Source organism: Xiphophorus maculatus, chromosome 20, assembly GCF_002775205.1.
Source record: "Xiphophorus maculatus strain JP 163 A chromosome 20, X_maculatus-5.0-male, whole genome shotgun sequence".
Lineage (NCBI taxonomy): Eukaryota > Metazoa > Chordata > Actinopteri > Cyprinodontiformes > Poeciliidae > Xiphophorus > Xiphophorus maculatus.
In genome coordinates, this window is record NC_036462.1 from 5428137 (window position 1) to 5455791 (window position 27655).

Genomic DNA, 27655 nt, shown 5'->3' on the forward strand with positions numbered 1-27655 from the left:
TTGTCTGATATCAAAGAGTTCGGCTGCTTGAAGAGTCGAACAGATCAATCCGAGATCTGAAGCAGACATGAAAGGACCGAAGCGAATCAGCAGGAAAACTCCTGAGAGGAAAGAAATCCGGACCGAATCCCACTTCATGTGAAGGAGGAATCTGATTCCCGTCAGTTAGGATGATTGATATTTCATCCTGCAGGACGAGGCAGAAAACAGAAAACTGCTGATCAGCAGCAAATGATTTCCTGAATCCTTATTGGACAAAACTTCAGTTCTGAGATTTTCATGTAAATGTCTGTTAATGGGTAAAGAAACGCAGACAGGCCTCAGGTTTTAGTGACGCAACAACCCAGACCAACATGTTCCAATGTTTAAACTCTCTGATGTGAGATTTATCTTTGTCCTTTTAGCTGATCAACGTCAAGCGCTGCGATAACCTGGCTTAGACACAACATGAGGACGGTGAAGTTGTCCGAGTAGAAACGGATCGGTCCATGTTACTCTGGCTCTGCTCATCGCAGAGACCACAGCCTGAAAATGGAAAACCTTCCCACAGTCAGTGTCTGCAGGATTAACAGAAACCAGCGAGACGAAGAAACAGCAGCAGAGTTTACGATTCATCACAGTCTCTGGGCAAATGAGCAAAAAGGATTTAGACCGTTTTCCTCCTGATGGTCCAGTCGACCCAGTTCCACTGGAACCAGAACTCCATCATCTGCTCCACCTCCAGCTGCTGTGGTTCTCTGAGCCTGTTCCCCTCCTGGCCTGTGGGGGCGCTGCACCAAGAACCACTGAAGACACTGAGAGCAATTTCCTTCTTCACCAGATGGAAACAAGATGGAGGCGTCAGATTTTAGCAGTTGGAGGATTTCTCTTTAGTCTTTGGCTAAAGACCAGGAGCCATTTCTGCTGCTAGCGCTAGGCTAGCACGTTAGCTTTGGCTGTATTTACCCAGAATGCCCTGCGCTGTAGTCCACTTCCTGCTTTTGGAGCGGCCTCTGGTCCGCTTGGCATTCACATTTAAACCAAAACAGAGTTCACTTCAACTGAACCCAGACTGAGGTTTGGAGGACCAGAGGTCAAAGGTCAATTAGCGTTCACACCTCACCAACTGGGCCGGACTTTGACTAGGCAGACGGACCGGAGTTGGTTAAAGTGGACCAAACTGGGTCGGTGTGAATCCATCCCTAAAGTCTGTCCAGCGTTGATTCAGTTCAGGTAGAAGCAGACTGATCGGAAAGGACGGATAATAAAACATTTTCACTGTTAGACTGTTGAAAATATCAAAACTAAATTATTCTGTTTCAAAACATTTTGTTCGCTCTCTGAACCAATGAGAGGACAGCTGGTCAAGATACAACCAATCAGAAAGCAGCAAACTTTCATTCTCAGCATGAAAGCATCAGATCTTCAGCACATGAACCTGATCTGAACGTGATTTTAACTGAATCTCAACTTGTTCTAAACATAGAGTGTTTTATTGAGTAACAACGACGGTTCTGATTGATGAGACTCTGGTTCTGGCCAAACCGACAGAATCAGAACCTATCCTAACTGTCCTGCCAGGATGAGGAAATTTTCCAGTCACTTGTTTCCTCTATCAGTTAATATTCCTGAGTATTTTTCACCTTCCTACTTAAAAATATATATATATGTTTCTACCCTGAAAAAAAGAAAATGTTTTAATTTCATTCTCCTGTCTGCCTCCTTCTGGCTTCCCTCTGCTCGTCTTCAGACGCTCCTCATTCATCCTCTTCATCTCTCCTTCCTTCTCCTCCTCTCTGGAACTGAACTGAAAATAATTGGTGAGGTGTCTAAAATGCTAATTGTTTGGGTTGCTAATTATCCCAACATGCTGTTTGAAGTGTCTCCCTGTTGTTTGCGGCTTTATGTTCAGGCAGACGACAGGCTGCAGGACGTTTCAGAGTCTCTGATCGGGTTTCTGCGGCTGGAGCAGCTGGAATATTCTGATCTGGAGCTTCACGGCTGACGGACGAAACCAAACATCTGTGTTCAGCTTGTAATTAGTGAATTTATTGTCTGTAGCTCTTGTGTTTAATAGCTAACGAGTGAACAAACACACAGATGGAAACATACTGATTATATTTAGAAAGAAGACAAAAGCAGGATGGATTCTGGGAAAATATTTCATTTCTCCTCAGAAAGACTTTCCTTGTTGGTTTTTATTTTCCTCATTCCAGTCTCTTTGCATCCACAGATCAGGGCTGCTGTGCAGCTAAAGGTCTGGTTTGGCAAAGAATGCCAATTAATACATGTCAGCAATAATTATTAACAAAATTAGTAATTATATCAAAGTTACCGAGTCAGGGCACACTGGGAAATAAATAGTTTTCATTCTCAGTTTTTGCTTATGAATATCTGCCGGATGAAGCTTAGATATTAAATAACAGTAGAAGAAGAAATGAGTCCAGCGCTGACGTTCTCAGACAGAACGACTCATAGAACAACTTTTTCCTAATTTAAATTAGTTTTCAACTAATTAAGACTAAATTAAGGATAACAGAACTGGTCTGTCTTCAAACAACCAGTTCACAATGCAAAGCAGAAATGTAGATAAAATAAATAAAATTGAAAATCAGTTGTCTTTTATTATAATTGATACATTAAATCTGTCATCCAGTGGCAGAGTTAATTTAGCCAAGATGGCGGCTTTAAACCGATATAGAGAAACTCGTTAATCAGATATTAGTTGTTTACGAGTGGCAGTGGTTTGATACGACTCAACGCGACACAAACACAAAAAGTTAAACACTGTGGAAACCACAGCACTAGCAAAGCTAGCTGCTACCTTTAACATTAGCAGAGAGTTTAGCTTACCAGGTTGTGAACACAAATTAGCCTGTTTTGAAGGACTAATTTTACAGTTTAGTGAGAGAAGGAAACAAAAATACTAATAGCGGAGTAAGCTAGTAGCAGGGTGAGCTAATGACTTACCATTCCAGGAAAAATGTTTATCTGTTGTCATTAGCAGCAATGCTAGCTAGCATTAGCATTCAGGCTCTGTTATTGGGAAGAAGCAGCAGAGAGAGAAGCTGTGAGCAGCAATTACATGAGGATGATTGGCAGTGGGAGCAGAAGGAGGTGGAGGAGATCAACGTCCCGTCCCACTGTGGTGGTTTTAATAAATATGTAGAAAACATATTTTATGTTTCTATAGAAACAAAGCTTTTGGCATTCAGCTGCCAGCGATCTGGTAACGACTTTTTTTAAAGGTGAAGCATTTTTATATTTACAGGTTGTGCTTAGTTCTTTAAACCTCAGTATCTGTTTGAAGCTGCAGGCCCCTGACTCTGCCTGGGGCCCCAGAGTCCTCCAGTTATGGTTTATGAGCTGAGCTGACCCATTTAGTAGAGTCAGGTGTGATTACATCCTGCAGAGCTTAATTTAGATAGCAGCCGGGGGATCCTCTCCGTCTGCTGGGGGCTTCTTATTAAATCTATGCAGAAATCAATGAGAGGAGTCCATTGCTCCAACAGAGCAACATGATTCATCTGGTGTTTGGTTAATCTATCGACTTATAATGTGGGGGAAGCCATCACTGTTGTTTTTCCTATTAGATGAAAGTAAACACAGCTCACCATGAGTAATAGGTTGTGACCTCCCTACACACACACACACACACACACACACCCACACACACACACGCACACACATTAAAGAGACACTTTTAATCTCAGAGAAATATGTGTCCACAGTCACACAATGTAAAAGGGAAATATGAGCCGAGTTCAACAAATAAAAGGAGCAAAGTGTGAATGCAACCTAACCGGATCCGACCCACACAGGAAACAAAATCACACCACGGACATTTTTATGAATTATTACTGTGGCGTGATGCACACACACATTCAGACGCCCAGCAGGATGAGTGAGTAAATGAATGAACTTAACGTTACGTTGATCAATCCACATTTACCTCAACACGCAGAACCATGATGGTGCAGTTCTCCACCCAGACTGAGGGGGCGCTGCTGAGAGTTTGTTAGATCTCTGCCCAAAGCTTCCAGTGTGTTGACAGACAGGATCTTGATTGGTTGCAGGAAACAGGAAGTCACTGCACCGTTTGACCCAAAGAGGGCAGCACTGAGACAGTTTTAGGTTTAAATGACCAAACTGAGCAAATTTACACAAAAATGTCAAAATTCTCACTAAAACTTAAAGATAGAACCATAAATGATCTGTTTAAACAGTTTATCAGTGAAAGCAGCTGCTTTTGGTTTAGTTCTACTTTAAATGTCAGATTTTTTAGGAAAATGTTCGTCTCTATGTCTGCGTTTCTAGACTGTCATTCAGTGTAGTAATCGAGACCGGTCTTGGTTTCGAGTCTTGGAATCGGGCGCTGAGGACTCAGGACTTTATTTCAAGACCACAACTGTGGAAATATCACTAAACTTACAGCAAACTGTCCAGTTTATTTAACATGTTTGTTTTCATTGGATGCAAAACGCACCGATTAAAATCCAAGCAATAACGTGACTTACGTGTTTCCGTTACTCGCCCCGCCCTTTTCACCGTTTCCTGTGAACATCTCAGGTTCAAAGCTTTTTCTAACGCAATAGCTCAAAATGCAAATATATAAACCTTGATGGAAGATGAACTGCCATAACGTTTTGGTTCAGTTTTTAGCATGTAGCTTTTTTTACCTGATCAGCGTCGATGTTCTCTGATCCGCTCAGGTTTCAGGAGATTCTGCTGTTCAGCAGACATGCTAATCTGCTTTATTCTTAGTATCGCGTTGCTGGAAGTCGGCGACTAATCTGACAGCCGTCATCCATTCTGAATGAAAATGACAGTGATTCTAACAAACAGGAGTGACAGGTAATTAGTGGGAGCGTAACGAACACAGGAAGTCACTTCCTGTAAAACCAGAGACACACTTCGCTCTAAAACCGGAGTAATTTCGGGCTGTGAAACCGTCCACTCTCTCAGATAATAGAGTAATAACAGCTGCAGTGAAAGTTTGATTGCAGAGCTTCAGACAGATTGTTTTACATCTTTTCTGCTTTCATTTAACTACAGGAACGGGGCGACGGTCAGCCAATCACAGCCTTTCTCTCTCTGCATCACTTCCTCCTGGTTTCTCATCCCATCATGTCTTCATTTGCTCTTCTGATCGAGAGTCCAGGTGAAGCGACGCCATTCAGCTGCTTCTACCCGAATCCAGCTGCAGGAACAAACTGTCTTCTCCTCAGAGTCGCTTTGGAGTCTTTGTGTTTTTATGGACGAGTTGTTGAGCTTTGAGCCTCATCTTTTCCTCTTTGTGCTGTTTTGAACCCGTCCAGAAACCTCGACGTGTTTCCGGTCATTCTTCTGTTGGCGACATTTTCTTTCTCCAGAATAATCTCTGAAATAACATAAAGGTTGTAGAATTTGCTAAAAACCTCAAAAATGGTAAAATAATCATTTATTAATCTGCTCATGATCATATCAGTTACCATAACGACGCAGATGATGCACAGCTCTACATTATGATCATAGTTTAACTCCTGCTGAACAGAAACTAAACTGAAGTTATTATATTTGATCTAGAGTTATAGATCTAGAGTTATAGATCTAGAGTTATAGATCTAGAGTCAGCTTCAGTTCTTCCAGCTGGAAACCAGAGATCAGGCTGACCTCTGACCTCTGACCTGAGCCAAAGTGGGCCTTCTCAAGCTGCAGAACATTTCTAATGTCTCAGTTCAGACAAACCCATCCAGGCGTTTCTCTTTCGTCGTATTGACCAATCAGAAATCAATCCTGCAGCTGATTGATTTCTGATATCAGCGTTCACATTTCTGAAGCGGCTCCATGAAGACCAGATTAAAAACTATAAATATCTTGGTTATGAAGCTTGTATTTCCATTTATTCAATAACTGAGCAGCAAAATGTGTTTTTGAGTTGAAAATGTTGCTTATTTTGTCGATATGCAGTTTATCTAATTCCATAATTCATTAATTACAGACCCTGCAATTAAAAAGTGTCGCTGCGTCTCAGTGTTTGCATCATTCCTGTTATTCTCTAAATAAACGTCAGATTATAAATCTCTGCCGGGTGAAGATGAAGCTGCAGCCTTTGACTGGACCAGCATGTGTAGAGCAGAGAGGAAATATGACAGTGAACATCACAAATCATGACAAATCTGTCTGTGATTTATTGCCTCCTGCAGCCTGTTGCTGTTTTCATTCGTCTGCCAGCATCCAGAAATATTCCTGCATCATTTTCTCCTCCTGCTGTCAGGGTAACAAGACGCTCTGACAACCACGAGTCATTTTTCACAAAACCTTCCACAACCAGCCAGGCGTGGAGTTTCAGCTGCAGCTGAAGGTTCATGTTTTGATGCAAGAGAAGAAGAAAAGGAGGTCCAGGAGTTTCATCAGGTCGACCGGTTGATCCGAAGAGGACGAGGCGTTTCAGCAGCAAACAAAGTCCTGGGTTTACGAATCTGCTGGATGGATCAGTCCAAAACAACCTCACTCATCAGATTTATTTTGGACTTTGACTAGGCCACTCCAAAAGCTCAAGTTTGGTTTTCTGCTTGAACTTAAGATCACAACCTGAAGGTCGGACATTTTCCTTCAGGCTGAGTTCAGAGTTGAACCAAGGCAGATCCAACATGTTGGCTGAAGGTGTGACGGGTTTTTACAGCAGGTGAAGAAAAGTTTCACTGCCAACTGAGGTGGGTGGTTTTGACCTTTGAACTCTCCCATGTAGGGGATTTTAGTCCTGAGGAACGCCATCACTGCTGCAAACACAACACTGATCACTGACATGACGAAGGTCACGACCTGATGAAGGTCACGACCTGATGAAGGTCACGACCTGTTGAAGGTCACGACCTGTTGATGGCAACAGAACCACATTATCTATGAAAAGCAAAGATGAAACTCACAGTTTCCTAGATCAGACACACTTCCTCATTCTGACGTTGCATCTAGCGAATGTACAAAGGAAAAACTCACCTTTAACAGGAAGAAAGCTCCAGCAGAACCAGAACCAGAACCTGGCTCAGTACCATCTGCAGGTTTGAGAAGACAGAGCAGAAGCAGAAGAACTGAACCAGAGACGTTTCTATGTTAGATTGAAGGAGGTCAGCAGGAGAACGATCAGGTGATGGCAGCATTATGTCAGCCAGTCTCAGCCAATCAGAACGCCAGACGCTTCAAACGAGAGAAAAGACAGAAAATTAAAAGCTGCATAACTCCAGAAATAACTCAGGAGAACCTCAGATATCTTTTAGTTTCTGATAACTGACAGATAAAACCCGACTGATGCAGATCCCCGGCAGCATTCGTCATGCCGAGGTGAGTAAATCTTTGTCAGCGCAGACAGAGCAGCTGCAGAGCGCAGCATATGATAAATTGGTCTCCTCAGATCTTTGATTTTAGGTTTTTTACCAACAGAAGGAAAACAGAAAGCAGCTTCCTTCTGAAATATTTTCCTCCCTTTTATGTGCGAAGCTCTGCAGCTTCTTCTTCTCCTCTCCAGAAAGCAAACAGCTCTGTTTAGACAGAGTGATGGATCTGTATGAATGTGACACATTTAATCTGCTGCTGCCCGACCCGGTCTTAACGGGAAGCGACAGGACGCTGTGATTCCTGCTGCTGATCCGGCTGCCGCCTGATAAAGACTCAGATTACTGCTGCGGCTGGACGGAGGAGTTATATTTAGGTCCAGGTTGGTGACGCAGCTATTAAACTCTGTAACATTCAGTTCCTGCATGGCTGGAAGACGGAAACGTGAAGCTGCAGCGATACGAAGATCAGATCTTTATAAGGATCTGATCGTTCTCACGGTGGTTCGGCGTTTATACTGACCATCCGCAGCAGAAATAAAGTCAAAATATAATAATTATCTTTGATCGATGCATCTCATCCACAAAGCAACAAACTCAACTTTCTGTAAAACACAAAACTGATCTGCAAGAATAAGGTGGATTTTGTGAAAGAAGTTATTAATATATCCAGCAAAAATATCAATAATATCGATACAATACTATCGGATCAGATCAATACTTTAGATTCAGATTCCGTTTTATTTTTTATCATTTATAGTGTTTTAGTTACTCAAATCTAAATTTGATTTGCTCTCAAACTATAATTTTTTTGCACTTTATTTAGGAAAAATGCACAGAAATTTGTTTTGCTTTTTTATTGTTTGTCAATTTGTTCTGAAAGTATTTTTGTAGAAACCTAAAACTTTGTTGAAATTTATGAGGTTTTTCAAAGGAAAATCTACAAAAACAAAAGAAAAGAAATTTGTTAATATATCAAACTTAAACAAAAGCTATCAGTATCAGTAACTCATCAATAAAAATGCATTATTGCTCTGATGTGTAGAAATAAAACAATCCGGTTGTAAAAGGATTTAAATGTTAAAGCTGCAGCTCCCAATTAACTTTAAATAATTAAAATGTATCATTTTAAATTGCTGCAGCTTTTTTCTAGTTTTGAGAGTTAAAATAATCCATGTTCAGAGGACGATATGGAGAGAAATGTTTATGGAAATTATGTAAGGAAAACATCAAAGACAACAGATATTAAACCCGTCTCTGTGCTTTCTTTAAATAAATAAAATCTCTTTATTTCACTGTTAAAACACAAAGATTGATTTTTAAAAACAGACACAAACACATAAAGTGGAGCATAATTTATTATTTAATCACATTTATAGATCAAAAGGCTAAAAGTCTGTTTTTAATTCAACTTCAATAGATTTTTATGTTTAAATCATTTTCCAGACAGATATCTTTACGTCTGTTTTCATCTTTATTTTTGTTTTTATTACCGTTTATGTGTAATTATTTCATTCATGTAGAGCAAAATGTCGAGCGCCTGAATACTATGGTGCGTTCACACGTCAAAAAGGCGTCCGACGCTTCAAGCACGACGCGTTTTCACTTTGAATGCAGACGCTTGACGCGTTTCGCGTCTGCTGCACATTCAGAGACCACGTGGAAGCGTGTCGAGGGTCAAGGGTCAAGGGCACGGCGAGGGTCGAGGCGAGGGGCGAAGGTCGAGGGCGCCTCAGCTCTAGTTGTTGTTTTGCGTTGGATGCTCTTGATGCGTCAAAACGCTCGAAACGCTCCGCACCGGCCCTCGACGCGCCTCCACATAGACCCTGCGCCTGACGCTCAAAACGCGTTTGGTGTAAATGGAGCAAAGTGGACACGGGTCGAACTTGAAGGTCGAACTTGAAGCGTCGGACACGTTTTGATGCGCGTAACACAGACCTGTATGTAGTTGTTAACAGTTTTAGTCGGACAAAATCATTTAATTTCTTATGTGAATGTATGTAAATAAGCTGTGACGTTTAGAAAACGTCTCTTAGACCTTCTCCCTGCTGGGGGCTGAGCGCCCCTAGAGGTCAGATCCTAGAATCGCCCCTGTTCACCTTTCAGTCGGTTTGATGTTTCCTGTCCGAGCCGTGAAACAGAAGATCGTCTCTGCAGCTGAAGAGGTCTCACTCTGATTAAAATTAAACACTCTTTAACTCCGTTAGTCTCTCCGGATCTGAGCAAACAGGCGGCCTGGCATTCAGCTCGGAACCGGTTCCGACGGTTACATCCTAATTGGACCCACGTGGAAGCGGCGAGGTGAGTCAGAGCAGCTCTGAGGAAACTGAGACAACAGGAAAAGGTCAGAGGAATGAAAGAACATCGATCGGAACAAGTAACGAGCTACCAGGCCGGCTGGGAACGTTCCGCATCAGAACCGGTTCTGTAGGACAAACTACCAGGACAACAAAGACCAGCAGGGGAAAATGGAGGTTCGACATGTTGAGATTGAATAAGAGACGGAGCAGAAAATATTAAGATTCATTAGTAAAGAAGTTCTGAACGGAGTAAATTAATGTTTTATGGTTTAATAAACTTTCTGCGTTTCCTTTAAGTTAAAGAGAAAACGATGAAATGAACGGAACAACAAGAATCAGCGGGAACTAATGAACTGTTCAGCTCTGAACTAAAAGGTTTTCACATTTTTACAGTTGGGTTTGGAAAATCAAACTTTCATCTTGATTTAAAATCTGGGTTTTCAGCTCAGAAATGTTTTAAAAAGGGGTAAAAGTTTAAAAAGTCATTTAACACCATGGATTGCTTTATGTTTTTATTCCCCAGGAGTTTCCTGTCAGGTGGCTGATGGGGGATTTCACACATAATTTAAATCTGGCTCCTCTGGCCGTTTCCATTTGCAGCTGCTCCTCTGGCTGCAGGGGGGGTCAGGGCTGCAGGGCGGATGCAAATCGATTTTAAAAAACAGGATAAATCAGTCGCATTTTATAGTGGAGGCAGAACTTACTGCATTTTCTCACCTCAACCCACAAACCAGAGATTTAAAAGCTGCACCAGGGACCAATTTACCACCAAGATGCAGATTTTCAGATTGCAGAAATACTCCAACGTAATGTAGCAACACCCACACACACACACACACACACACACACACACACACACGCACGCACACACACACACACACACACACACAGACACACAGGAGATTATAAATCCTGAGGCAGCAGCAGAGATAAGGAAATCCCTGTAAAAGCCGGATTAAGACGCAGAGTTCAGGCCGGACTTGGACCGGGTCGGTCTGGACTCGCAGGTCGTCCCGTCATCAGAACCGATCCGGTCTACAGGTGACCTGTCGGCGTTAGCTGTCCACAGATCCAGCCTGAGTGAAAATAAAAGTGAAAGATGAGTTTAAAGTGGTTTTCAGCCGCAGTGACCCGCTCCTCCTGACCGCCGCCTCCCTCCAAACATCCCGGCGGTGTTCAACAATGAGCTGCGTCCGCGGCGCGGCCATTAGGGAAAGGTCAACGGCGCAGCCACGTATCGAACACAGACATCCCACCGATGTCTCAAGCTGCTTCTCTGAAAGGCGCTCTTTCACCCAGCATTCAGATTTCTCTGGAAATCCAGTTAAAAGGTCAACACTTCGAAGGCGTCCTGTTGTTCTGGAGGGAAGCGGGAGCGGCGATGTGTTTGTGTGGCGGCGGCCGTCCTTGTCCACCTGTCCTCTCTCGCCTCCCTGTGTCATTAATCTATGGCGGTTTGTGACGCCCATTCATCTTTTTGTCATTTCTGCATCTGTCTGTCCTGCTGCACTCATCCATCAGTCATCAGCTCTCCTCCTCCGGCTCTGCTGCTGTTGGAACAAACCCAGGATGAAGTTATCGCTGCTGCCTCGTCACAGCAGACATGTTTGTTTTAGTCATATTGTTTTCTGTCCTTTTTATTCTGTTTTTATTCATTTCAAACATTTAGCTGACATTTTATCCAATATTTGCAGAAATTTATTTATCTCTGACTGGGATGCAGTACCATCCTGAGCCTGCAGGGGGCGTGGCCTTGATAGAAATGCTCTGATATTTCCCACCTTTTCTCTCAGCAGCTGGTTTTGTTTAAAGCATCATTTGTTGTATTGAATTAAGAAACTTTGGCTTCCGGGCTTTGGTGCATTTTTAATTTGTTCCACCAAAGAACTCAAAGCTTTGGAGACGCGGCCCAGATGTTTCCCCCGGGTCGGCCTGGTTCTCTTAGAACCAGAACTCCATCATCTGCTCCACCTCCAGCTGCTGTGGTTCTCTGAGTCAAACCAACCTGTTCCCCTCCTGGCCTGTGGGGGCGCTGCACCAAGAACCACTGAAGGAAACGACATAAAAACCTCTGAAGACGCTGAGAGCAACTTCCTTCTTCACCAGATGAAAACAAGATGGCGGCGTTAGAGTCTCTCCTGCTTTTGTTTACTAAATATTTCTCCTCTCCTGCTGTTTCTGCAGATTTCATAAACTTCCTTCAGCCTTTCTGCTGCAGAAACATCCATAAACAGTTTTTGCCTGTTTCTCTGAAGCAGCTCCTGCCTCTAAAATCAGAGCAAAGGTGTGAAATTAACACTAAATGTGTTTTGTGGTTCTCTGTGCTGCGGCGTTGTCTCTGTCCATCCAACGTCTAGTTAAAGGAAATTCAAGGAGACGGGAAGAAATGGACTCGACCTTTGAATCTCTTCCTGTTGGCTTGTTTCTCGTGTTTCCCTGCAGACGTCGCCTGGACATGCAGAGTAAATCCTTTCTGTTGAGTCTCTGTCTGCTGTGAGGACAGACGGAGTCTCAGTCCAGCTTCATCTGTTACATCTGGACGATTTTCACACCAGTCTCTAAAGTGGCGCATTATAAAATGTTTCCACCCCGGAACAGAAAAGGTCAAAGGGATCATTAAAGGAGGTGGGGGACATGGAGTCCGAGTGGACCATGTTCCGTGCCTCCATTGTCGAGGCGACCAATCGGAGCTGTGGCCGCAAGGTTGTCGGTGCCTGTCCTGGTGGCAACCCTTGAACCCGTTGGTGGACACCTTCGGTGAGGGATGCTATCAGGCTGAAGAAGGAGTCCTATCGGGCCTTTTTGGCCTGTGGGACCCTGGAAGCAGCTGATGGGCACCGGCGGGCGAAGCGACATGCGGCTCGTGTGGTTGCTGAGGCAAAAACTCGGGATCTTTTTCACGAATGGGGGAAGAAGGGAGCGGGAGATCGATAGGCGGATTGGCGCAGCGTCTGCCGTCAAGCGGGCGCTGTGCCGGTCCGTCGTGGTGAAGAGAGAGCTGAGTCAAAAAGCGAAGCTCTCGATTTACCGGTCGATCTACGTTCCCACCCTCATCTATGGTCATGAGCTTTGGGTCATGACTGAAAGAACGAGATCGCGGATACAAGCGGCCGAAATGGGTTTTCTCCGTAGGGTGTCTGGGCTCTCCCTTAGAGAAAGGGTGAGAAGATCAGTCATCCGGGAGGGACTCAGAGTAGAGCCGCTGCTCCTTCACATCAAGAGGAGCCAGTTGAGGCTTGGGCATCTGGTCAGGATGCCTCCTGGACGCCTCCTTGGTGAGGAGTACCGGGCTCGTCCCACCGGGAGGAGAGGAAGACCCAGGACACGCTGGAGGGACTATGTCTCTCTGCTGGCCTGGGAACGACTCAGGATTCCCCCAGAAGAGCTGGAAGAAGTGGCCGGGGAGAGGGAAGTCTGGGCCTCCCTTCTGAAGCTGCTACCCCTGCGACTCGACCTCAGATAAACGGAAGAAGATGGATGGATGGATATATTAACATTTTCAGATTATTAAGCAGGTCTGTCAAGCAACAGGTTTCGCTGGTAGTTTTTACTGCATTCAGTCTCTAATCAGGAATGTATCCATTTTCTTCTTCTTGTGATTAAAGTTGTTGACAAACCATCTTGTCTCATCTTGTGATTTCATATTTTAGGGAGTTATTGATTTGAAAACAACTCTGCGTGTTTGTTTATATCAGAACAGATCAAAAAGCTGCTTCTGAGGATTTGATTCAAGGTTTCTCTATTCAGCTCACACACACACACACACACACACACACACACACACACACACACACACACACACACACACACACACACACCAGAGCCTTGTGAATGTCCATTGAAGCAGCAGCTGTTCTGGTCACTATGAAGTTTTGGCACCACTAAAAGTTTTCACCTTATAAAAATAATATTTTGTTCCTTCACAGTGAATCTGGACCTGCTGTGTCTTCAATAGTGAAACATGATGCCGTTTTCTCCTGTCTTAGAGTTTGTAGTATAAAATGCTAATGCTAATGCTAATGAGACTGTGGTGGATTGTTGTTGTTGTGGTATAGGAAGGTGGCAGCACTGGGACTGGATCTTGCTCCAGAACCGGTCTGTTCCTCAGAACCTGCAGTAGAACCGGTCGGTTCTGAGTTCTGCCTCGGCTTACTGAGTTCTGAGTGCTTCGGACTATCAGGCTTGGCTCAAAAAAACTCCGTCACCATGAACTGGACTCAGGTCGAGACTTTAACGCACTCATTTAAATTCATTAATTATGTGGATTTCAACGCGTTAACAATAAATTGTGAGCCAAGGTTCTGGCTGCAGCGTGTTTCTGGTCCGCCTGTAAATCTGATGTAGCATCAGCTACATCCGCTAACACGAAGCCGCTTCTCTCTGGAGTTTAATTTCTGCTTCCAAATCGATCTGATTGGACGATGGAGAAGAGTTTTACCTCACCATTTCACAAAGTTCCTCTGGTTGTTACTTTACAGGACCGGTCTGGATGTATGAAAGTTTCTGCTCACTTTTACTGTTTCTGTATCATCATTTCAGTTCTTAATACGCTGCATAAAGTTCCATGTTTTAAATTTTATTGAAACTTTTTCTTTAAGCAGAGGTTGACGCTCCGCTCACAGCATGCTAACATTAACATTTAAAATGGATCCAACAAAAACATGGAGAGTTTTTTTGACCTCATTTTTCCAGCTGCCTGGTGAAGCAGCGGCTCAGTTTCCTCTTCATCCTGGTCACGTGTTTCCTGCTGGACCCTCCCCTCCCTGTTTGCCCCCGCCCCTCCCTGTTTGCCCCCGCCCCTCCCTATTTGCCCCCGCCCCTCCCTGTTTGCCCCCGCCCCTCCCTGTTTGCCCCCGCCCCTCCCTGTTTGCCGGTCTTGCAGGTCGCAGGAACTGTTTGGGTTGCATCACGTCGTTTCCTGAGTTGCATCATTTATTTATCTGGCTGAGTAAACAAGAAGCTGAGCTGTGAATATTTAAGCGGAGCTGTTTGTGTGGTGAAGCTGTTAATGATGCTCCATCGGTTCTGATCCGCGGATCCTGGTGGTGAAACAGTCGGACTTCGTCCCAGAGACCCGGAGAGGAAAGGTTCCGACCAGAACAGGACATCCGACATGACGTCACCGCTAGCTGTTAGCCTCCTGTCGCAGTGGATCCTCATATGCATCCAAACCGAACCAGAGTTCACTTCAACCGAACCTGGAACGAGGTTAGCTTAGTGTTCACACCAAACAACTGAACCAGACTTTCTGGACCAACGGACTGGAGCTGGGTTAAAGCGGACAGAACAGGTGAAAACTCTTAAAGTGTGTAATTCAGACGGATTCACCAGAACTGGACCAGAACAGACTGGAAAAGTGTTTCTTGGTTCGATGAATCTGGATTTGAGTCGCAGCGTTGAGACGGTCGGCTCTGAAAACGACGTCCGACCAGGTGAGATGAACCTGTAAGGCCGAGTCTAAACTCACAGGCTCAGATTTCAACATTCATAGGTTTGATAAATTCATTATTATTGGTAAATAGCAGTAATGACCTGACTGGAACATTTCAGGAGGTCAGAATGTTCTGTAGCCGTCTCGGCTCTCGGTTCTTGGTTCTCGGTTCTCGGCTCTTGGTTCTCGGTTCTCGGCTCTTGGTTCTCGGTTCTCTGTCGTCTCGGTTCTCGGCTCTCGGTTCTCTGTCGTCTCGGTTCTCTGTCGTCTCGGTTCTCGGCTCTTGGTTCTCGGTTCTCTGTCGTCTCGGTTCTCGGTTCACGGTTCTCCTCTCTGTGGTGTCTGTGATCTTCCATCATGGCGGCCTGCAGCCTGATTGGAGGGATTGCTGTTCAACAAGCGGCCGCTGGCGCTTTATGGTTCGGCCCGGCTGTAAATCCAGAGGCGCTGTCCGGCCTGGCGGCCCGACTCGCTCTCTGACACCCAGTTTAATGGTCCAGGGCGCATCGACGCCATCCATCTCACTCCCTCTTTCTGCACTCTTTCTCCATCCTTCCTAAATCTCCGTCATTCATAAGTCATAATGGACTTTATGTCTTCAAGGCGCAGCAGTGAAATAAGCAGCTGACCTCATCTGGAAGTTCACAGATTTCTCCATCAGGTGGTTTTATTTTCTCTGCTCCTGGATGTTTTATCCCCTGTTTGCTGCTCTGCACCACAAACAGCCTCTAATCTTCACAATTCTCCTCCTGATGAAGGAAAACTTGATTATTTGTGACTGCCAGCCTCAGCTCTGCTCCTGTTTTTTCCACGCTGGTGTTTTTGTCAGATTCTTTCCAGCCGCCTCTCATATCTGCTCTGCTCTCTGCCAGCGTTTGGCGCCTCCGTCTTTCTCCGTTTCTCTCTGTCTTCGATTGAACCGGCGACATTCCAGTCCAGGCGGAGGCGACAAAGGCCTTGTGTTCACTAAAGGGCAGCGCGACAAGCCAGAGCATTGTTCCAGTTTCGCTCCAGCAGCTGGAAGGCAGCCTGAGTCCCCCTGAAACGAGTTTTCTTCCTCTACAGAAGATCCTTCCGGCCCACAGCATCAGCAACCAGAGCAGATGATCTGAGTTATGACCACATTTAATTTCCCTTCTGGATATTTATTTTTAATCAGACTGATTTCAGCGTGAAGATAATTTCCTGAACTCTTTTTGTGTTTTCAGAACCCCGCTGTATGTTTTTCCTGGTGTGAATGTTTATATGGCTGCTGACCTCCCTGTGACCCCGCCACGCATCAGGCGAGGTCCGGGGGCCACCTGACGCCCGCTGAATACTTGATGCCCAGTCGGGAGAGGCAGGCGATGCTGCGGGACGACGGGAGGAGAAAGCAGCAGCGTTGGCAGCTCAGCTGTTGTAAAGCAGTTTGATATTTTCTGTCAGGATGACGTCTGAGAGGAAAGAGACGACGGCAGGAACCAGTTAAACATTCACTAAATATGAATAAAACATGGATTTATGCCATTATTCCTCTGTTTCTCCTGTTCTTACTCATCTTCATCATTGCTGTGAATTATTATGATTATAGATGATTCTGACTGGCTGTAAGCGTTTCCTCTGGGGAGTTTGGAGTTATTCTCAGATTCACTTCCTGAATCTGAGAATAACTCCAAACTTTCTAATGATGTCAGACACAAAAATGAAAGAAATGAAAGAGAAGTTCCCCTTTACATGTTGGGACAAACGGGATTAGTGAGAACCGTCTCCAGACCCGGTCAGCTGCTCGTTCCCACCTCCAGTAATAAAATCTGTATTTTCTCTGAAATTGATGGTTTTTAACTTTATTCTTCATTTCTGTTCCTGGTTTTATTAAAGTGCGTCACAGTTATGGATAATCATAACTGAGCTGTCGGTGATATTTGCTGAATCAGTTAAAGTATGAAACATATTTTAATTTTAATTACCAGCGAGAGCCGGACCATGAAGACGTTGGGAGGGTCCAGAAAGCATCAGAACCGCTCTCTCTGGTTCTGAAACTGGAGCTGGGACTGATCCACAAACTGCAAAAACTTTTCAAATTAAACTTTTCTCTGCAGGTCTTCCCAAACTAACGTGTTTTAAAGGTTTGTGGCGATTCTTGGCGTTTCTGGTGTTCTCCTGAATCTGCCGCTTCCTGTTTCTCCTCATCAGCAGCCGTCAGAAGTTTCCTCTCCACTTCTCGTCCTTCGTCGTCCTTCCTCAGACTCTTCTGTTCTCCTCTCCCTGATCTGCTCACGTCTGCTTTACCCTTCATCGTTTTCCACATAATGATCTCTCCCTCATCATCCCGCCTACTCTTCTTCTCTCTCCTCATTTTATTTGCTGTTAGCTTTCTTCTGGAAGTTCCTGCTTTAAACGTGGCCTTGACAGTCTGCTCACTTTCAGCCTCATCTGCTTTTTAAGCTTCATTTGTCTTTCCGTATGCTTCCTCATGTCTCTCCTTTTCCTTCGTGCAGCTTTGACTTTCTTGTCACTTTTTGTAATCTCTTTCATTCTCTCCACCTTCTCCTCTGTCGCCCTCCCAGTCTCCGTTCTCTTTCTATTCTTTTTGTTCTCTCTGACTCGCTTTCTCCAACCTCTCCTTATCCTCCGCCGCTTTTTATTTCCACCATCCTATGAGACTCAACCAAGAGAAAATTCAGAGCGTTCAGATCCAGCACATGAATATTAACGAGTATTTCCACCTAACGACCTCCGCATGTGGGACACGGCTAAATCAAAGCCTGATGAACTTCCTTCAACAAACACAATAAAGTATTTGCTGACTAAGAGAGAGAGAGAAGGAGCTGAGGCCCAAACTCTCCCTTCTGATGGAAAACATCCTGAGTTTTCCATTGACCCGGTTCTACTAGAACCAGAACTCCATCATCTGCTCCCCCTCCAGCTGCTGTGGTTCTCTGAGTCAAACCAACCTGTTCCCCTCCTGGCCTGTGGGGGCGCTGCACCAAGAACTACTGAAGAAAACGACACAAAAACCTCTGAAGACACTGAGAGCAACTTCCTTCTTCACCAGATGGAAACAAGATGGAGGCGCCAGATTTTAGCGGTTGGAGGATTTCTGTTTAGTCTTTGGCTGAAGACCAGGAGCCATTCCTGCTGCTAGCGCTAGGCTAGCATGTTAGCTCTGGTTGTATTTACCCAGAATGCCCTGCGCTGTAGCCCACTTCCTGCTTTTGGAGCGGTCTCCGGTCCACTTGATGTTCACATTCAAACTGAACCAGAGTTCAGTTCAACCGAACCCAGATGAAGGGTTGGCGGACCAGAGGTCAGAGGTCGATTAGCTTTCACCCCTCACCAACCGAACCGGAGTTTATAGGAAAATGGGCTGGAGTCGGATTAAATCAACTTGGAGTGGGATTAAAGTGGACTGGTCTGGTCTGAATGCAGCCTCTGATGTGTAAAAATAAAATTGTCTCAGAAAACTCATGAAACAGAAAGTGAGATTGTTCTGTTGGCGTCTAATTCAGTCAAATGAACCTAAAGCCCTGAACCAAAGTGGCTCAGACCTGGTGGTGTGGTGGGTTTCTATCGCTGTTAGGCATATTCATTACATATTAGTGTTTATGAATAAGTTATAATACATTAGGAGAGTGAAGGAAAACCAGACTTCATGCAGGTTAAACTACAACTGGATTCTTTTCCAACCATCCTGAACTGGCTTGTTTCCAGAAGATGGTGGATTCCATGAAGCTCCAGAACGCTGCTGCTGGAGTTCTGACTAAAACCAGGAAGATGGAGAAACCACCCGGTTCTACAGTCCTTCACTGAGAGACTTTAAACTACTGCTGGTAGTTTATAAATCACTGAATGGATTAAAGATTTGCTGCTGCTAGATCAAGCTTCAGACCTCTCAGGCCTTCTGGTTCTGGGTTTGCTCTACATCAGAACCAGAACCAAACATGGAGCAGCATCCTGCAGCTCTCCTCTGAGTTCCCGTCGGCTGCTGGCGCCGGTCGGGTTGACGGAGTCGGACCTGCTCAGCTGATTTCATCTCAGTATTCTGGTTCCGTCTGTAGTTCAGCTCAGAGATCGATGTCCTTCCAGGAGGGAGACGGAGCTTCGGCTGATCCATTCCTCCACATTTTCAGTGAGACTCCCAGAAATCCCAGCATCCAGGCGAGGCTGCAGTAAATCTGCCTCTCCTCACTGACGGAGGACGATCTGCTGTACAAGGAGCAGAGAGTATCGGCCCGCCTCGACCCGTCTCCCCTGCTGCTCGTCTTTCAGCCCGACGCATCTGCCTGCATCTCCTGCGCCGGTGGGGGGTCTCAGAAGTGGAGAGCAGCGTGACGCCATCTTTGTCTTCGACTCCCACAGGTTAAAAGATTCGAAGTGAAACAGATAGCAAGGCAGCACAGCTGAGAGAGCAGAGTCTGAGAAATCCATCCATCCATCAATCCATCCATCCATCCACCCATCCATCCATCCATCCATCCATCCATCCATCCATCTATCTAAGCCTGTTCCCCTCCTCGCCTGTGGGGGTGCTATACAAGGAGCAGAGAGTATCGGGCGTCTCAAAGGCCCGATACTTAAAACGACACAAAAACCTCTGAAGACACTGAGAGCAACTTCCTTCTTCACCAGATGGAAACAAGATGGAGATTTTAGTGTTGGAGGATTTCTCTTTAGTCTTTGGCTAAAGACCAGGAGCCATTTCTGCTGCTAGCATCAGGCTAGCATGTTAGCTTTGGTTGCATATACCTATAGTCACAGCACAGGGCATTCCCAGACCGAGGTTTGGAGGACCAGAGGTCAGAGGTCGATTAGCATCCACACCAACCGAACCGGAGTTGGGTTAAAGCGGACCAAGCAGAGCCGGGATGAGAAAGGAAAACATGCAGAGGGAATCTGGAGAGAAGGACTTGAAATCCAACAACTTGTTCAGAGTTAAGTAGATAAATTACAGAATTAGCAAAACAGGGACAGAAATCAGTGGAGTGAAGTTTAAAAGAAGAGAGAAAACATGAGCAACTTTGTATTTTCTGAGTTTGCTGCCTGCTACTGTCAGGCCCGCAGCTTTAATTTGTTTTTCTGCAGAGCTCTCCTCAGAGAGGCCGGAGTCTGGAGGATTACAACCTTACAAGCATATTAATTGGTTTCCGTGTTGTTAATGACGAGGCAGAGGGAAAAGCTCAGCGAGCTCTAATGTAGCGTCACTTTTACAGTAATGACAGAAACAAGCCCAGCGGATGTTAATGGATTTGGTTCTGATGAGGACTAATAGAAAGTGGCTCAGTGCAGGAGATGAGCACGTCGGGGGTTATGTGCACATTTTTCACTCCACCAGATGCGAGTCTGGCTGATGAGCCTCATATCAAGGGAACGAAGTTCATGGGAGAGTTGAAAGCAAAGCGCACATCCGGTCACGAGCCTCAACCTCTGGAGCTGATGCGCAGGCGCGATACGCCGCGGCGGTCCGGCCGGGTTGGACTCAGCTGAACCTCCGGGTGGAGGATCCGGTCCAGCAGGTCCATCCTCCGTTTCTGCGCTCAACAATCTCCTCCATCAATCACGGAAGTAAATTTCCTCCCATCCTTCCTTCTCCATTCAGGTCTCATCTCGGCGCACCTGAAACGCGCTGACGCCGCGCTTACATTTCAGCCCGCAACATCTCACTCAATAATTTACGACTTCAGCCTCAATCTTAACAAGGCCGGGCCATAAGGGAGCTTAACCCCGCTGGCTGGAAGAGGCCCCGTCAGCAGTTCACATGTATTAACAATCACAGCGGATGTCAGCGCGGCGCAGGAGCCACATTTTACTTCTTTATCCTCTTCCTCCATCGACGCCATTGTTCCATCTGCAGATAAATCTACATTTATAATGCAAAACAGGAACCTGGATCTGAACACACAACCTGTGAATTAAACTGACTGAATGAACCAGGTGAGACTTTTTAAAAAGCCAATTAGCATAAATTAGGACAAATTACCCTGAAATAACATCTAAAAAGCTCATTATAAATGAGAGCATCATTTACCTGAAAGCTCAGATCGTCGAACATTAACAGCAATAATTTGGGTTATTTATCCAGTCATAAGAAAAAAATGGGTCTCATTTTTCAGTTTCCATAATATTCATTCCTTTATAAATAAAACAACAAAAATATTTAATTAGTAAGCTCAAATTGAGTCACTCATGCATATTTATTTCTAATTTAAATATGCAAAGTTAAATGTTTAGCTCCAAACTAAATGCAAATGGCAAATCGTTCTGCAACCACATGAATGATGCAAACTCCAAAAAACACAAACGGAAAACTACAAATCCAACAGAAAAACGATTTAAAGGAGAAAAATACTGAAACCGAAAGGAGAAGCAGAGAAAATGGCCTCCAGGCCACCAGGGGGAGTCGACCAACAGGTCTTATCGGATTAGATCCTCAGTAGAGACGTGATGACTAGACGAAAGAAAAGGAGTATTACACTTTCACAATATTATAGAACTGGAGCATATGAAGATATTATACCGACTCCAGGCTCCCCCTAGTGGTCTGGAGGACTTGGTGTTTGTGACATTTTCCCCTTTGCTTCTACTTCCTGGTTGCATCGTTTTTGTTGCATTAGTTTTTAGTGTTTGTGTGTTTTGGAGTTTACATCATTGATGCGCTTGCAGCTCGTTTGCACCTGTAAACGGTGAAGTTCAGGTTTGAAGTCTCTAGTTTCTCTCCGTACGTTTTCTCCTGACGGTGTGCGAAGATCTTCGTACGTCAAGAAATTCCTCCCCAAACCTTCTGCTTTACAGAAACCTCCGGTCGGCTGGAAGTGGGACAAAGACGACCAGAGAGGGAGGCGAAGCGTCTGAAAGTTCACTGAGCAGAGTCACCACGTCTCCATGGCAACCGTTAGACTCCGAACGGCAGCGGGAGGAAAGTCAGAGCAGATCGGAGAGGAGAAAGAACCTCCAGAACCGGAACAATGTGAGCAGTTTCTCCAGACAGGAAACTTTCAGAAGTATTTAACGATTTTCTTCAGCTTCATCACTTATTCACTTTTCATTCCCATCTTTCACCCAGAGCTTCAACTGTTTCCATCTTCTGCCGGGACGAATGTGGACAGAACATCAGATGGACAGACTGATCCGGTTCGGTCAGTAGGATCATTTAAAGGAGATCTGAGATCCTCAAGCAGATTAATGTCTGAACATGTTTGTATAATAATTCATACTTCAAGACATCACCTGCAGGTCAAGCAGAACAGAAACTGGGCTGGAATTAAAATCCGTTTCCGCTCCGACCTTAACGCCATGAATCTCCTGAACGGACATGAAAAGTGAAAGAGGGCTAAGATACAGCAGGTGACCTGATGGCAGCCGGCAGCCCGTCCTGACGCCCTGCAGCCTCCGCCTGCACCAAGTATCCTCCCTGTTCCATCTTGGCTCATTTTAACGAGGTTAAAAAAGTTAATAACACCAAATGTTCCGTCGCCGCGGCAGTAAAACCAGTTTATATACTGCAGAGAAAATGAGGCCGGTAATCACTGCCTCCCGAAACCTCAGCAGCTGCAAGCCGAGCCGTGTGTGTGTGAAAGACATGCAGGTGCAACACACACACACACACACACACACCGACACACACAGAGAACAGGTGACTTTCAGAAAAGACCTCCAAGGTCGTTTCTAAATCCAGACCAGCCGATAAAATAAGAATCCTGAACTTCTGTCAGAAAAATACAATCAGAACAAAATGATTGTTCTGATCATAAACATCTGGAAAACATCTGGAAGTGAAAAAAATGACAACAAAACTTCAAATATCACTTCCTGCTTGTTAACGGTTAAAAATATAGGAATGAAGCTTTTAATGTGCACAGCTTAATATAATCTTTCCTAATTGGAAAAAAGGAAATCATTTGGAGACAAACTTTAACGATGACAAACCAAATGTTTGCAAATTATATTCAACTCTTTGATTTTCATTATCTGCAGTAATCAGAGTAAACTTTTCCTTCTTTAGGTCAGTTACCGTGAAAATATTTGTTTCCGTTTGCTAAGTGGAAGAATAACGACACATAAATCATTTTATTACTTTCTTTAACTTTGTAAATTTCTCTTATCGTAGCGTAAAAAAGGCTTTTTTCTTTAACTGCCATCTAATTTTCATAATTCCAACTTGCATAATTTCACAGTCAATAGAAACGCAGATATTTGGTCTAAATGAGGATTTTTTTCAGCCGTATTGAAATCTTGTTATTGGTGTATTTCAGCAATTACAAAATTCAGGTTTTTTAAAGAAATGATCTGCATTTATATTACAAATATTTACCAAAACTTTGTCAATATTCCACTAATGTTGATAAAACACAAATTTGCAATTGTGACGTTTCCATTAAGAAAGAAACCATTAAAAACATAATTCATACGTTTGTTCACATGATAAGTCATTTAAAAACCACGCAGCGCTTCGTCCTCCAACCACTTCCTGTCGTCTTCTTCTTTGTGGTTTTTGCCAGCAGTAACATCCGGTTGCTGATCCTGTGACTCCTGATGTGAAAAGACTGTTTTCATTGTAGTTTTGTGAAATAAACCGATTTGGATACGGGCAGAAAAACCCTTTAAGTCATGAGGTCGCCTCACATCCACAAACTGTAATAATTTCCTGTTTCTCTGCAGATTGAAATCATTTTCTCATCTTTCTCCACAGTTTCGTTGAAACTTTAACGTTCTGGAATCTGTCTCGTCTTTTCTTCAGGCCGGCTGGCGTCTGATGCAAACATTATAGTTTATGATTCATGATGCGATGGAACAAATGTGATTTACTGATGTCTGCAGAGAGAGCAGGGCTCCACGTCTCCTCATGTATGTTTCAGCTTCCATCTCCGCCGCAGCTCTGACAGCAGAGGAGCGTCTCTCCACACCGCTCAGCCAGACGGGAGGAAGGTGAAGCCGGAAATGAAAGATGGCTCTCCGGGGATGAAGAGGAGCAGAGAAAAGAGCGACGAAGAGTTGGCAGAGAAACCCGGAGTGTCAGCTGTGAGTTTAGCCGCGTTTGTCTGACTGACAGTGAAAAGTGAAACGTCGAGTCTCCAGCAGACAGGAAGCTGATCTCTGCTCAGACATTTCAGGTCTTCATCTGTGAACACAGAAAACAACAAGTGTGTGTGTGTGTGTGTGCGTGCGTGCGTGCGTGTGTGTGTGTGTGTGTGTGTGTGTGCGGCTGCACTGCAAGATAAAGGCTGCAAACCTTCAGTGAAACATGTTTAAAGGTGCAGAATAAAAAGGTGTGACTAAATCCTGACTATTATTCAGGATTCAGACGAGTTTTACCGTCTGTCTGTCGTTTTGCTGCTTCTCTTTCCTCCAGGAGGCTTCAGAAAATCAGAAACAGCCGCACCGTTTCAGCTGCTCCGTCTGCCGATCCAAAGGAACCAAACAGCCATGTTCCTTTCAGACCGTCGACGTGTTTTAACTCCAGAGAAACGTTTCATTTTCTCATCAGTTTCTCCTCTGATCCAAGTTAAAAAGTTCCTGAAAACTTTTCGCCCCAGAGACGAACGAAGACTGAAACTCCGGATCTGGAAAACATCTTCCAAAGTTTTCCAAGACTGCAGCTCGACCGCGCCTGAGGCGAACGGGAGAGGAGAGCCAACCAAATGAAGTCCTCTGGAATGAATTTACATTTTTCAGAGTCAAAGACGACGGCTCGGTCCTGAATGAGAGACTTTCTCCTGATCATTAAGACACTTTCAGACGAGCCAAAGATGGAAATTCAGAGCAAATCCACAGAAAACCTGAGGAGGACAGACAGACGGACGGACGGATGGACAGATCCCTGCAGGCCGATAGGAGAGTCCACATCTGAAAACAGAGAGGAGGAAGGAGAGTCTTTATTCCCTTCAACATTCATATTGAAAATCTTACAAACTTTTAGTTTTTTACTCCTTTGATTCTAAATGTCTGAAATGTTTTACAGTTTATAAAATAATTAGTTTCCAGCTTTAGGAACATCTAACAGAGATACTTCATTTGTCCTGAAGGGAAACTAAATGTCGTCATAACTCATCTTTAAAGAGTCTCTGAATAGTGATGCTGTGGGCTGGAAGCAGCTCCAGTAGCAGTCAGTCACACAGTGACTCTGGAAAAGCCTCTGACTGAAGACTGCTGCTGTGACTCCATGCTAACAGCTCAGCATCAGGCAGCAGAGACGATGCTCTGCAGCAGGTGTCAAACTCCAGTCCTCCAGTCGCTGTCCTGCAGGTTTTAGATGAGCCACAGGAATGAAACGCTGGAATGAAACGGCTTCATCAGCTCCTCCTGGTGTAGATCAGTTCTCCAGAACCTTAATGACCTCATTATTCTGTTCAGGTGCAGCAGAGGCTCATCTAAACGTTGCGGGACAGCGACTGGAGGACTGGAGTTTGAGACTCCTGCTCTACAGTAACATGACTGGATGACATCATCAGCTGCTAATCCACCTCCTTTGCTTTTGCTCCTCTTTAAATCTCAGGTTAGAAAGTGGATCAGAGTTGGATCATGTTGGAGTTGGGGATAAATACCATCATTAATGTAAATCTGGGGCTTTACTGGGTTTGAAGTTCATCCAGTTTGTTTGCCAAATATTTCATATATATATATATATATATATATATATATATATATATATATATATATATATATATTCTGTGTTTTCAGGATTTTTGCGTTTTTTTGCGCGGCTCCTGCAGAAGACGGTCGTGGTTCTCACATCCACCGCAGTCTAACTTCCTGCTTGATTTAACATAATTAAACTTTTGACATCCATTAACTTTGCAGCTTCATTCCAGATGCACAGAAACTTGCTGAACACATCTAATCTCACAACTTCCTCATAAATTTGAACTTTTAAGTCAGCATTACTCAGACAGACGTGAAATTAACTTTTTCCTCAGTATTTTTCCAACTTGGAATCATCTGCAGCAGGTCAGACGCCCAGCTGGCCGTCATGACGCTTCACATCAACAAAAACCTGAAATCTGCCTGGCAACAGAGCATAAAGAAATATTAATAATGGAGAATAAAAGGAGGAGGAGATTTAATCCACTGAGGATCAAAATGAAACGATTCCAGATGAACATGATTTAAAATCAAGATCAGGCAGAAACTCGGGTCATAATAATAGTAATAATAATAGTAATAATAATAATAGTAATAATAGTAATAATAATAATAATAATAATAATAGTAATAATAATAATAATAGTAACAGGTCACAGCGAAGATGTTGACAGGAAACTGAGGAAAGACAATCTGTTCACTTTTCATCAACTTTTAGCTCTTTATGCAAATTAATTTCATTTTAAATGGAAAATATATAAAATAATTAACTAAATATTTACTAGATCTTTATCATTTTATTTCTAATATCAGACACCAAAGCCTAAAATTAGCATCGTTTCTATTCGATGTTTTAATCTTTTTTCATTTTTGAAATCGATCAAGTTTGATTTAAAAAGATTCAAACGGAGGAAAGTCCAGATGTTAAATCTATAAAACTGGTCCAGATGTTTAAACTCTAGACTCTGGAACTGATCCAGCTGAGAATCTGAGGAACAGAAATCATTGTTTTGATTGATTATCAGTTGTAATCAGTTATTAATACACCAACATAGAACATTGATCTTATCAAACCTGCAGTTTGTTCTGCATCTGAGTCTCACTGCGTTTGGTTTGGATTATTCAGGCTGGTCTGTGGTTCTGGTTCTGGTGGATCCTCATTATTCCTCCCCACCTTCACCTCCTGCTTCCTGCTGCTCCTCCTCAGCTCTCCCTCCAGTCCTCCTCTCCTCCTCCAGTCCTCTCCTCCTCCAGTCCTCTCCTCCTCCAGTCCTCTCCTCCTCCAGTCCTCCTCTCTTCCTCCAGTCCTCTCCTCCTCCCTCCAGTCCTCTCCTCCCTCCAGTCCTCTCCTCCTCCAGTCCTCTCTTCCTCCAGTCCTCTCCTCCTCCCTCCAGTCCTCTCCTCCTCCAGTCCTCTCCTCCTCCCTCCAGTCCTCTCCTCCTCCCTCCAGTCCTCTCCTCCTCCAGTCCTCTCCTCCTCCAGTCCTCTCCTCCTCCCTCGTTTCTCTCCCTCTTGTATCTTCTCTCCTTCCTTTGCGTTGCTGCTTTGGCTTTTTTAATTACAGAAACTCTAAACTTTGGAATTGAGTTTGTTTCTCCAGAAACAGCCTTAACATGGCGGCACTATCAGGCTCTAAGCTCCCGTACGGTAATTGGATCCGCGGGTGGCTCCAGGCTCCGTTTTGCGCTTAGTTAAAATTGTTTTGGCACTTTAAAAAGAAGCTTCTTCTAATTTCACCGTGACAAATATTCCCTGCCTCTCCGTCTGTCAGGTTCTCCTCTGCTGATAAAGTGCAGCTGCATCAAAGCTCTGCTGTTTCTGACGTATGAATCTTACCTCACTGCTTTTAAACAACTTTCACTGATCCAACCACGATTCCAGTTTCTTTTCTCTCCAGACTTTCAGGCCTTGTTTTAATCTGGACTCTAGTTTGTCTCTGGACTTCCTGCCACTCGTCGTCCTTCATGCCTGTTTTTATAATAATCCAGGCTGAAGTGAAGGACTTCCAGGCGACCCGTCGTTTTATTAGAAACTCATCAGTTTGGTGATAATGGAGGCTCCAGATTTACTCCTGTTCCTGC

The 27655-nt window shown here is 44.3% G+C and overlaps 1 long non-coding RNA gene across 3 annotated transcripts; it reads right to left on the reverse strand.

Moving 5' to 3' along the window:
• Positions 1-3752: 3752 nt before the first annotated feature.
• Positions 3753-26775, reverse strand: LOC111612338. Of its 3 annotated transcripts, none has more exons than XR_002754560.1 (4): positions 26649-26775; positions 24309-24839; positions 6958-7155; positions 3753-5359 (listed from the first exon to the last, which is right to left on the reverse strand). It is a non-coding gene; the product is annotated as an uncharacterized LOC111612338 (long non-coding RNA). The 3 variants fall into 3 exon arrangements; XR_002754559.1 differs by lacking the exon at positions 3753-5359 and adding an exon at positions 5614-6834; XR_002754561.1 differs by lacking the exons at positions 3753-5359; positions 6958-7155 and adding an exon at positions 24013-24114.
• Positions 26776-27655: the final 880 nt, after the last annotated feature.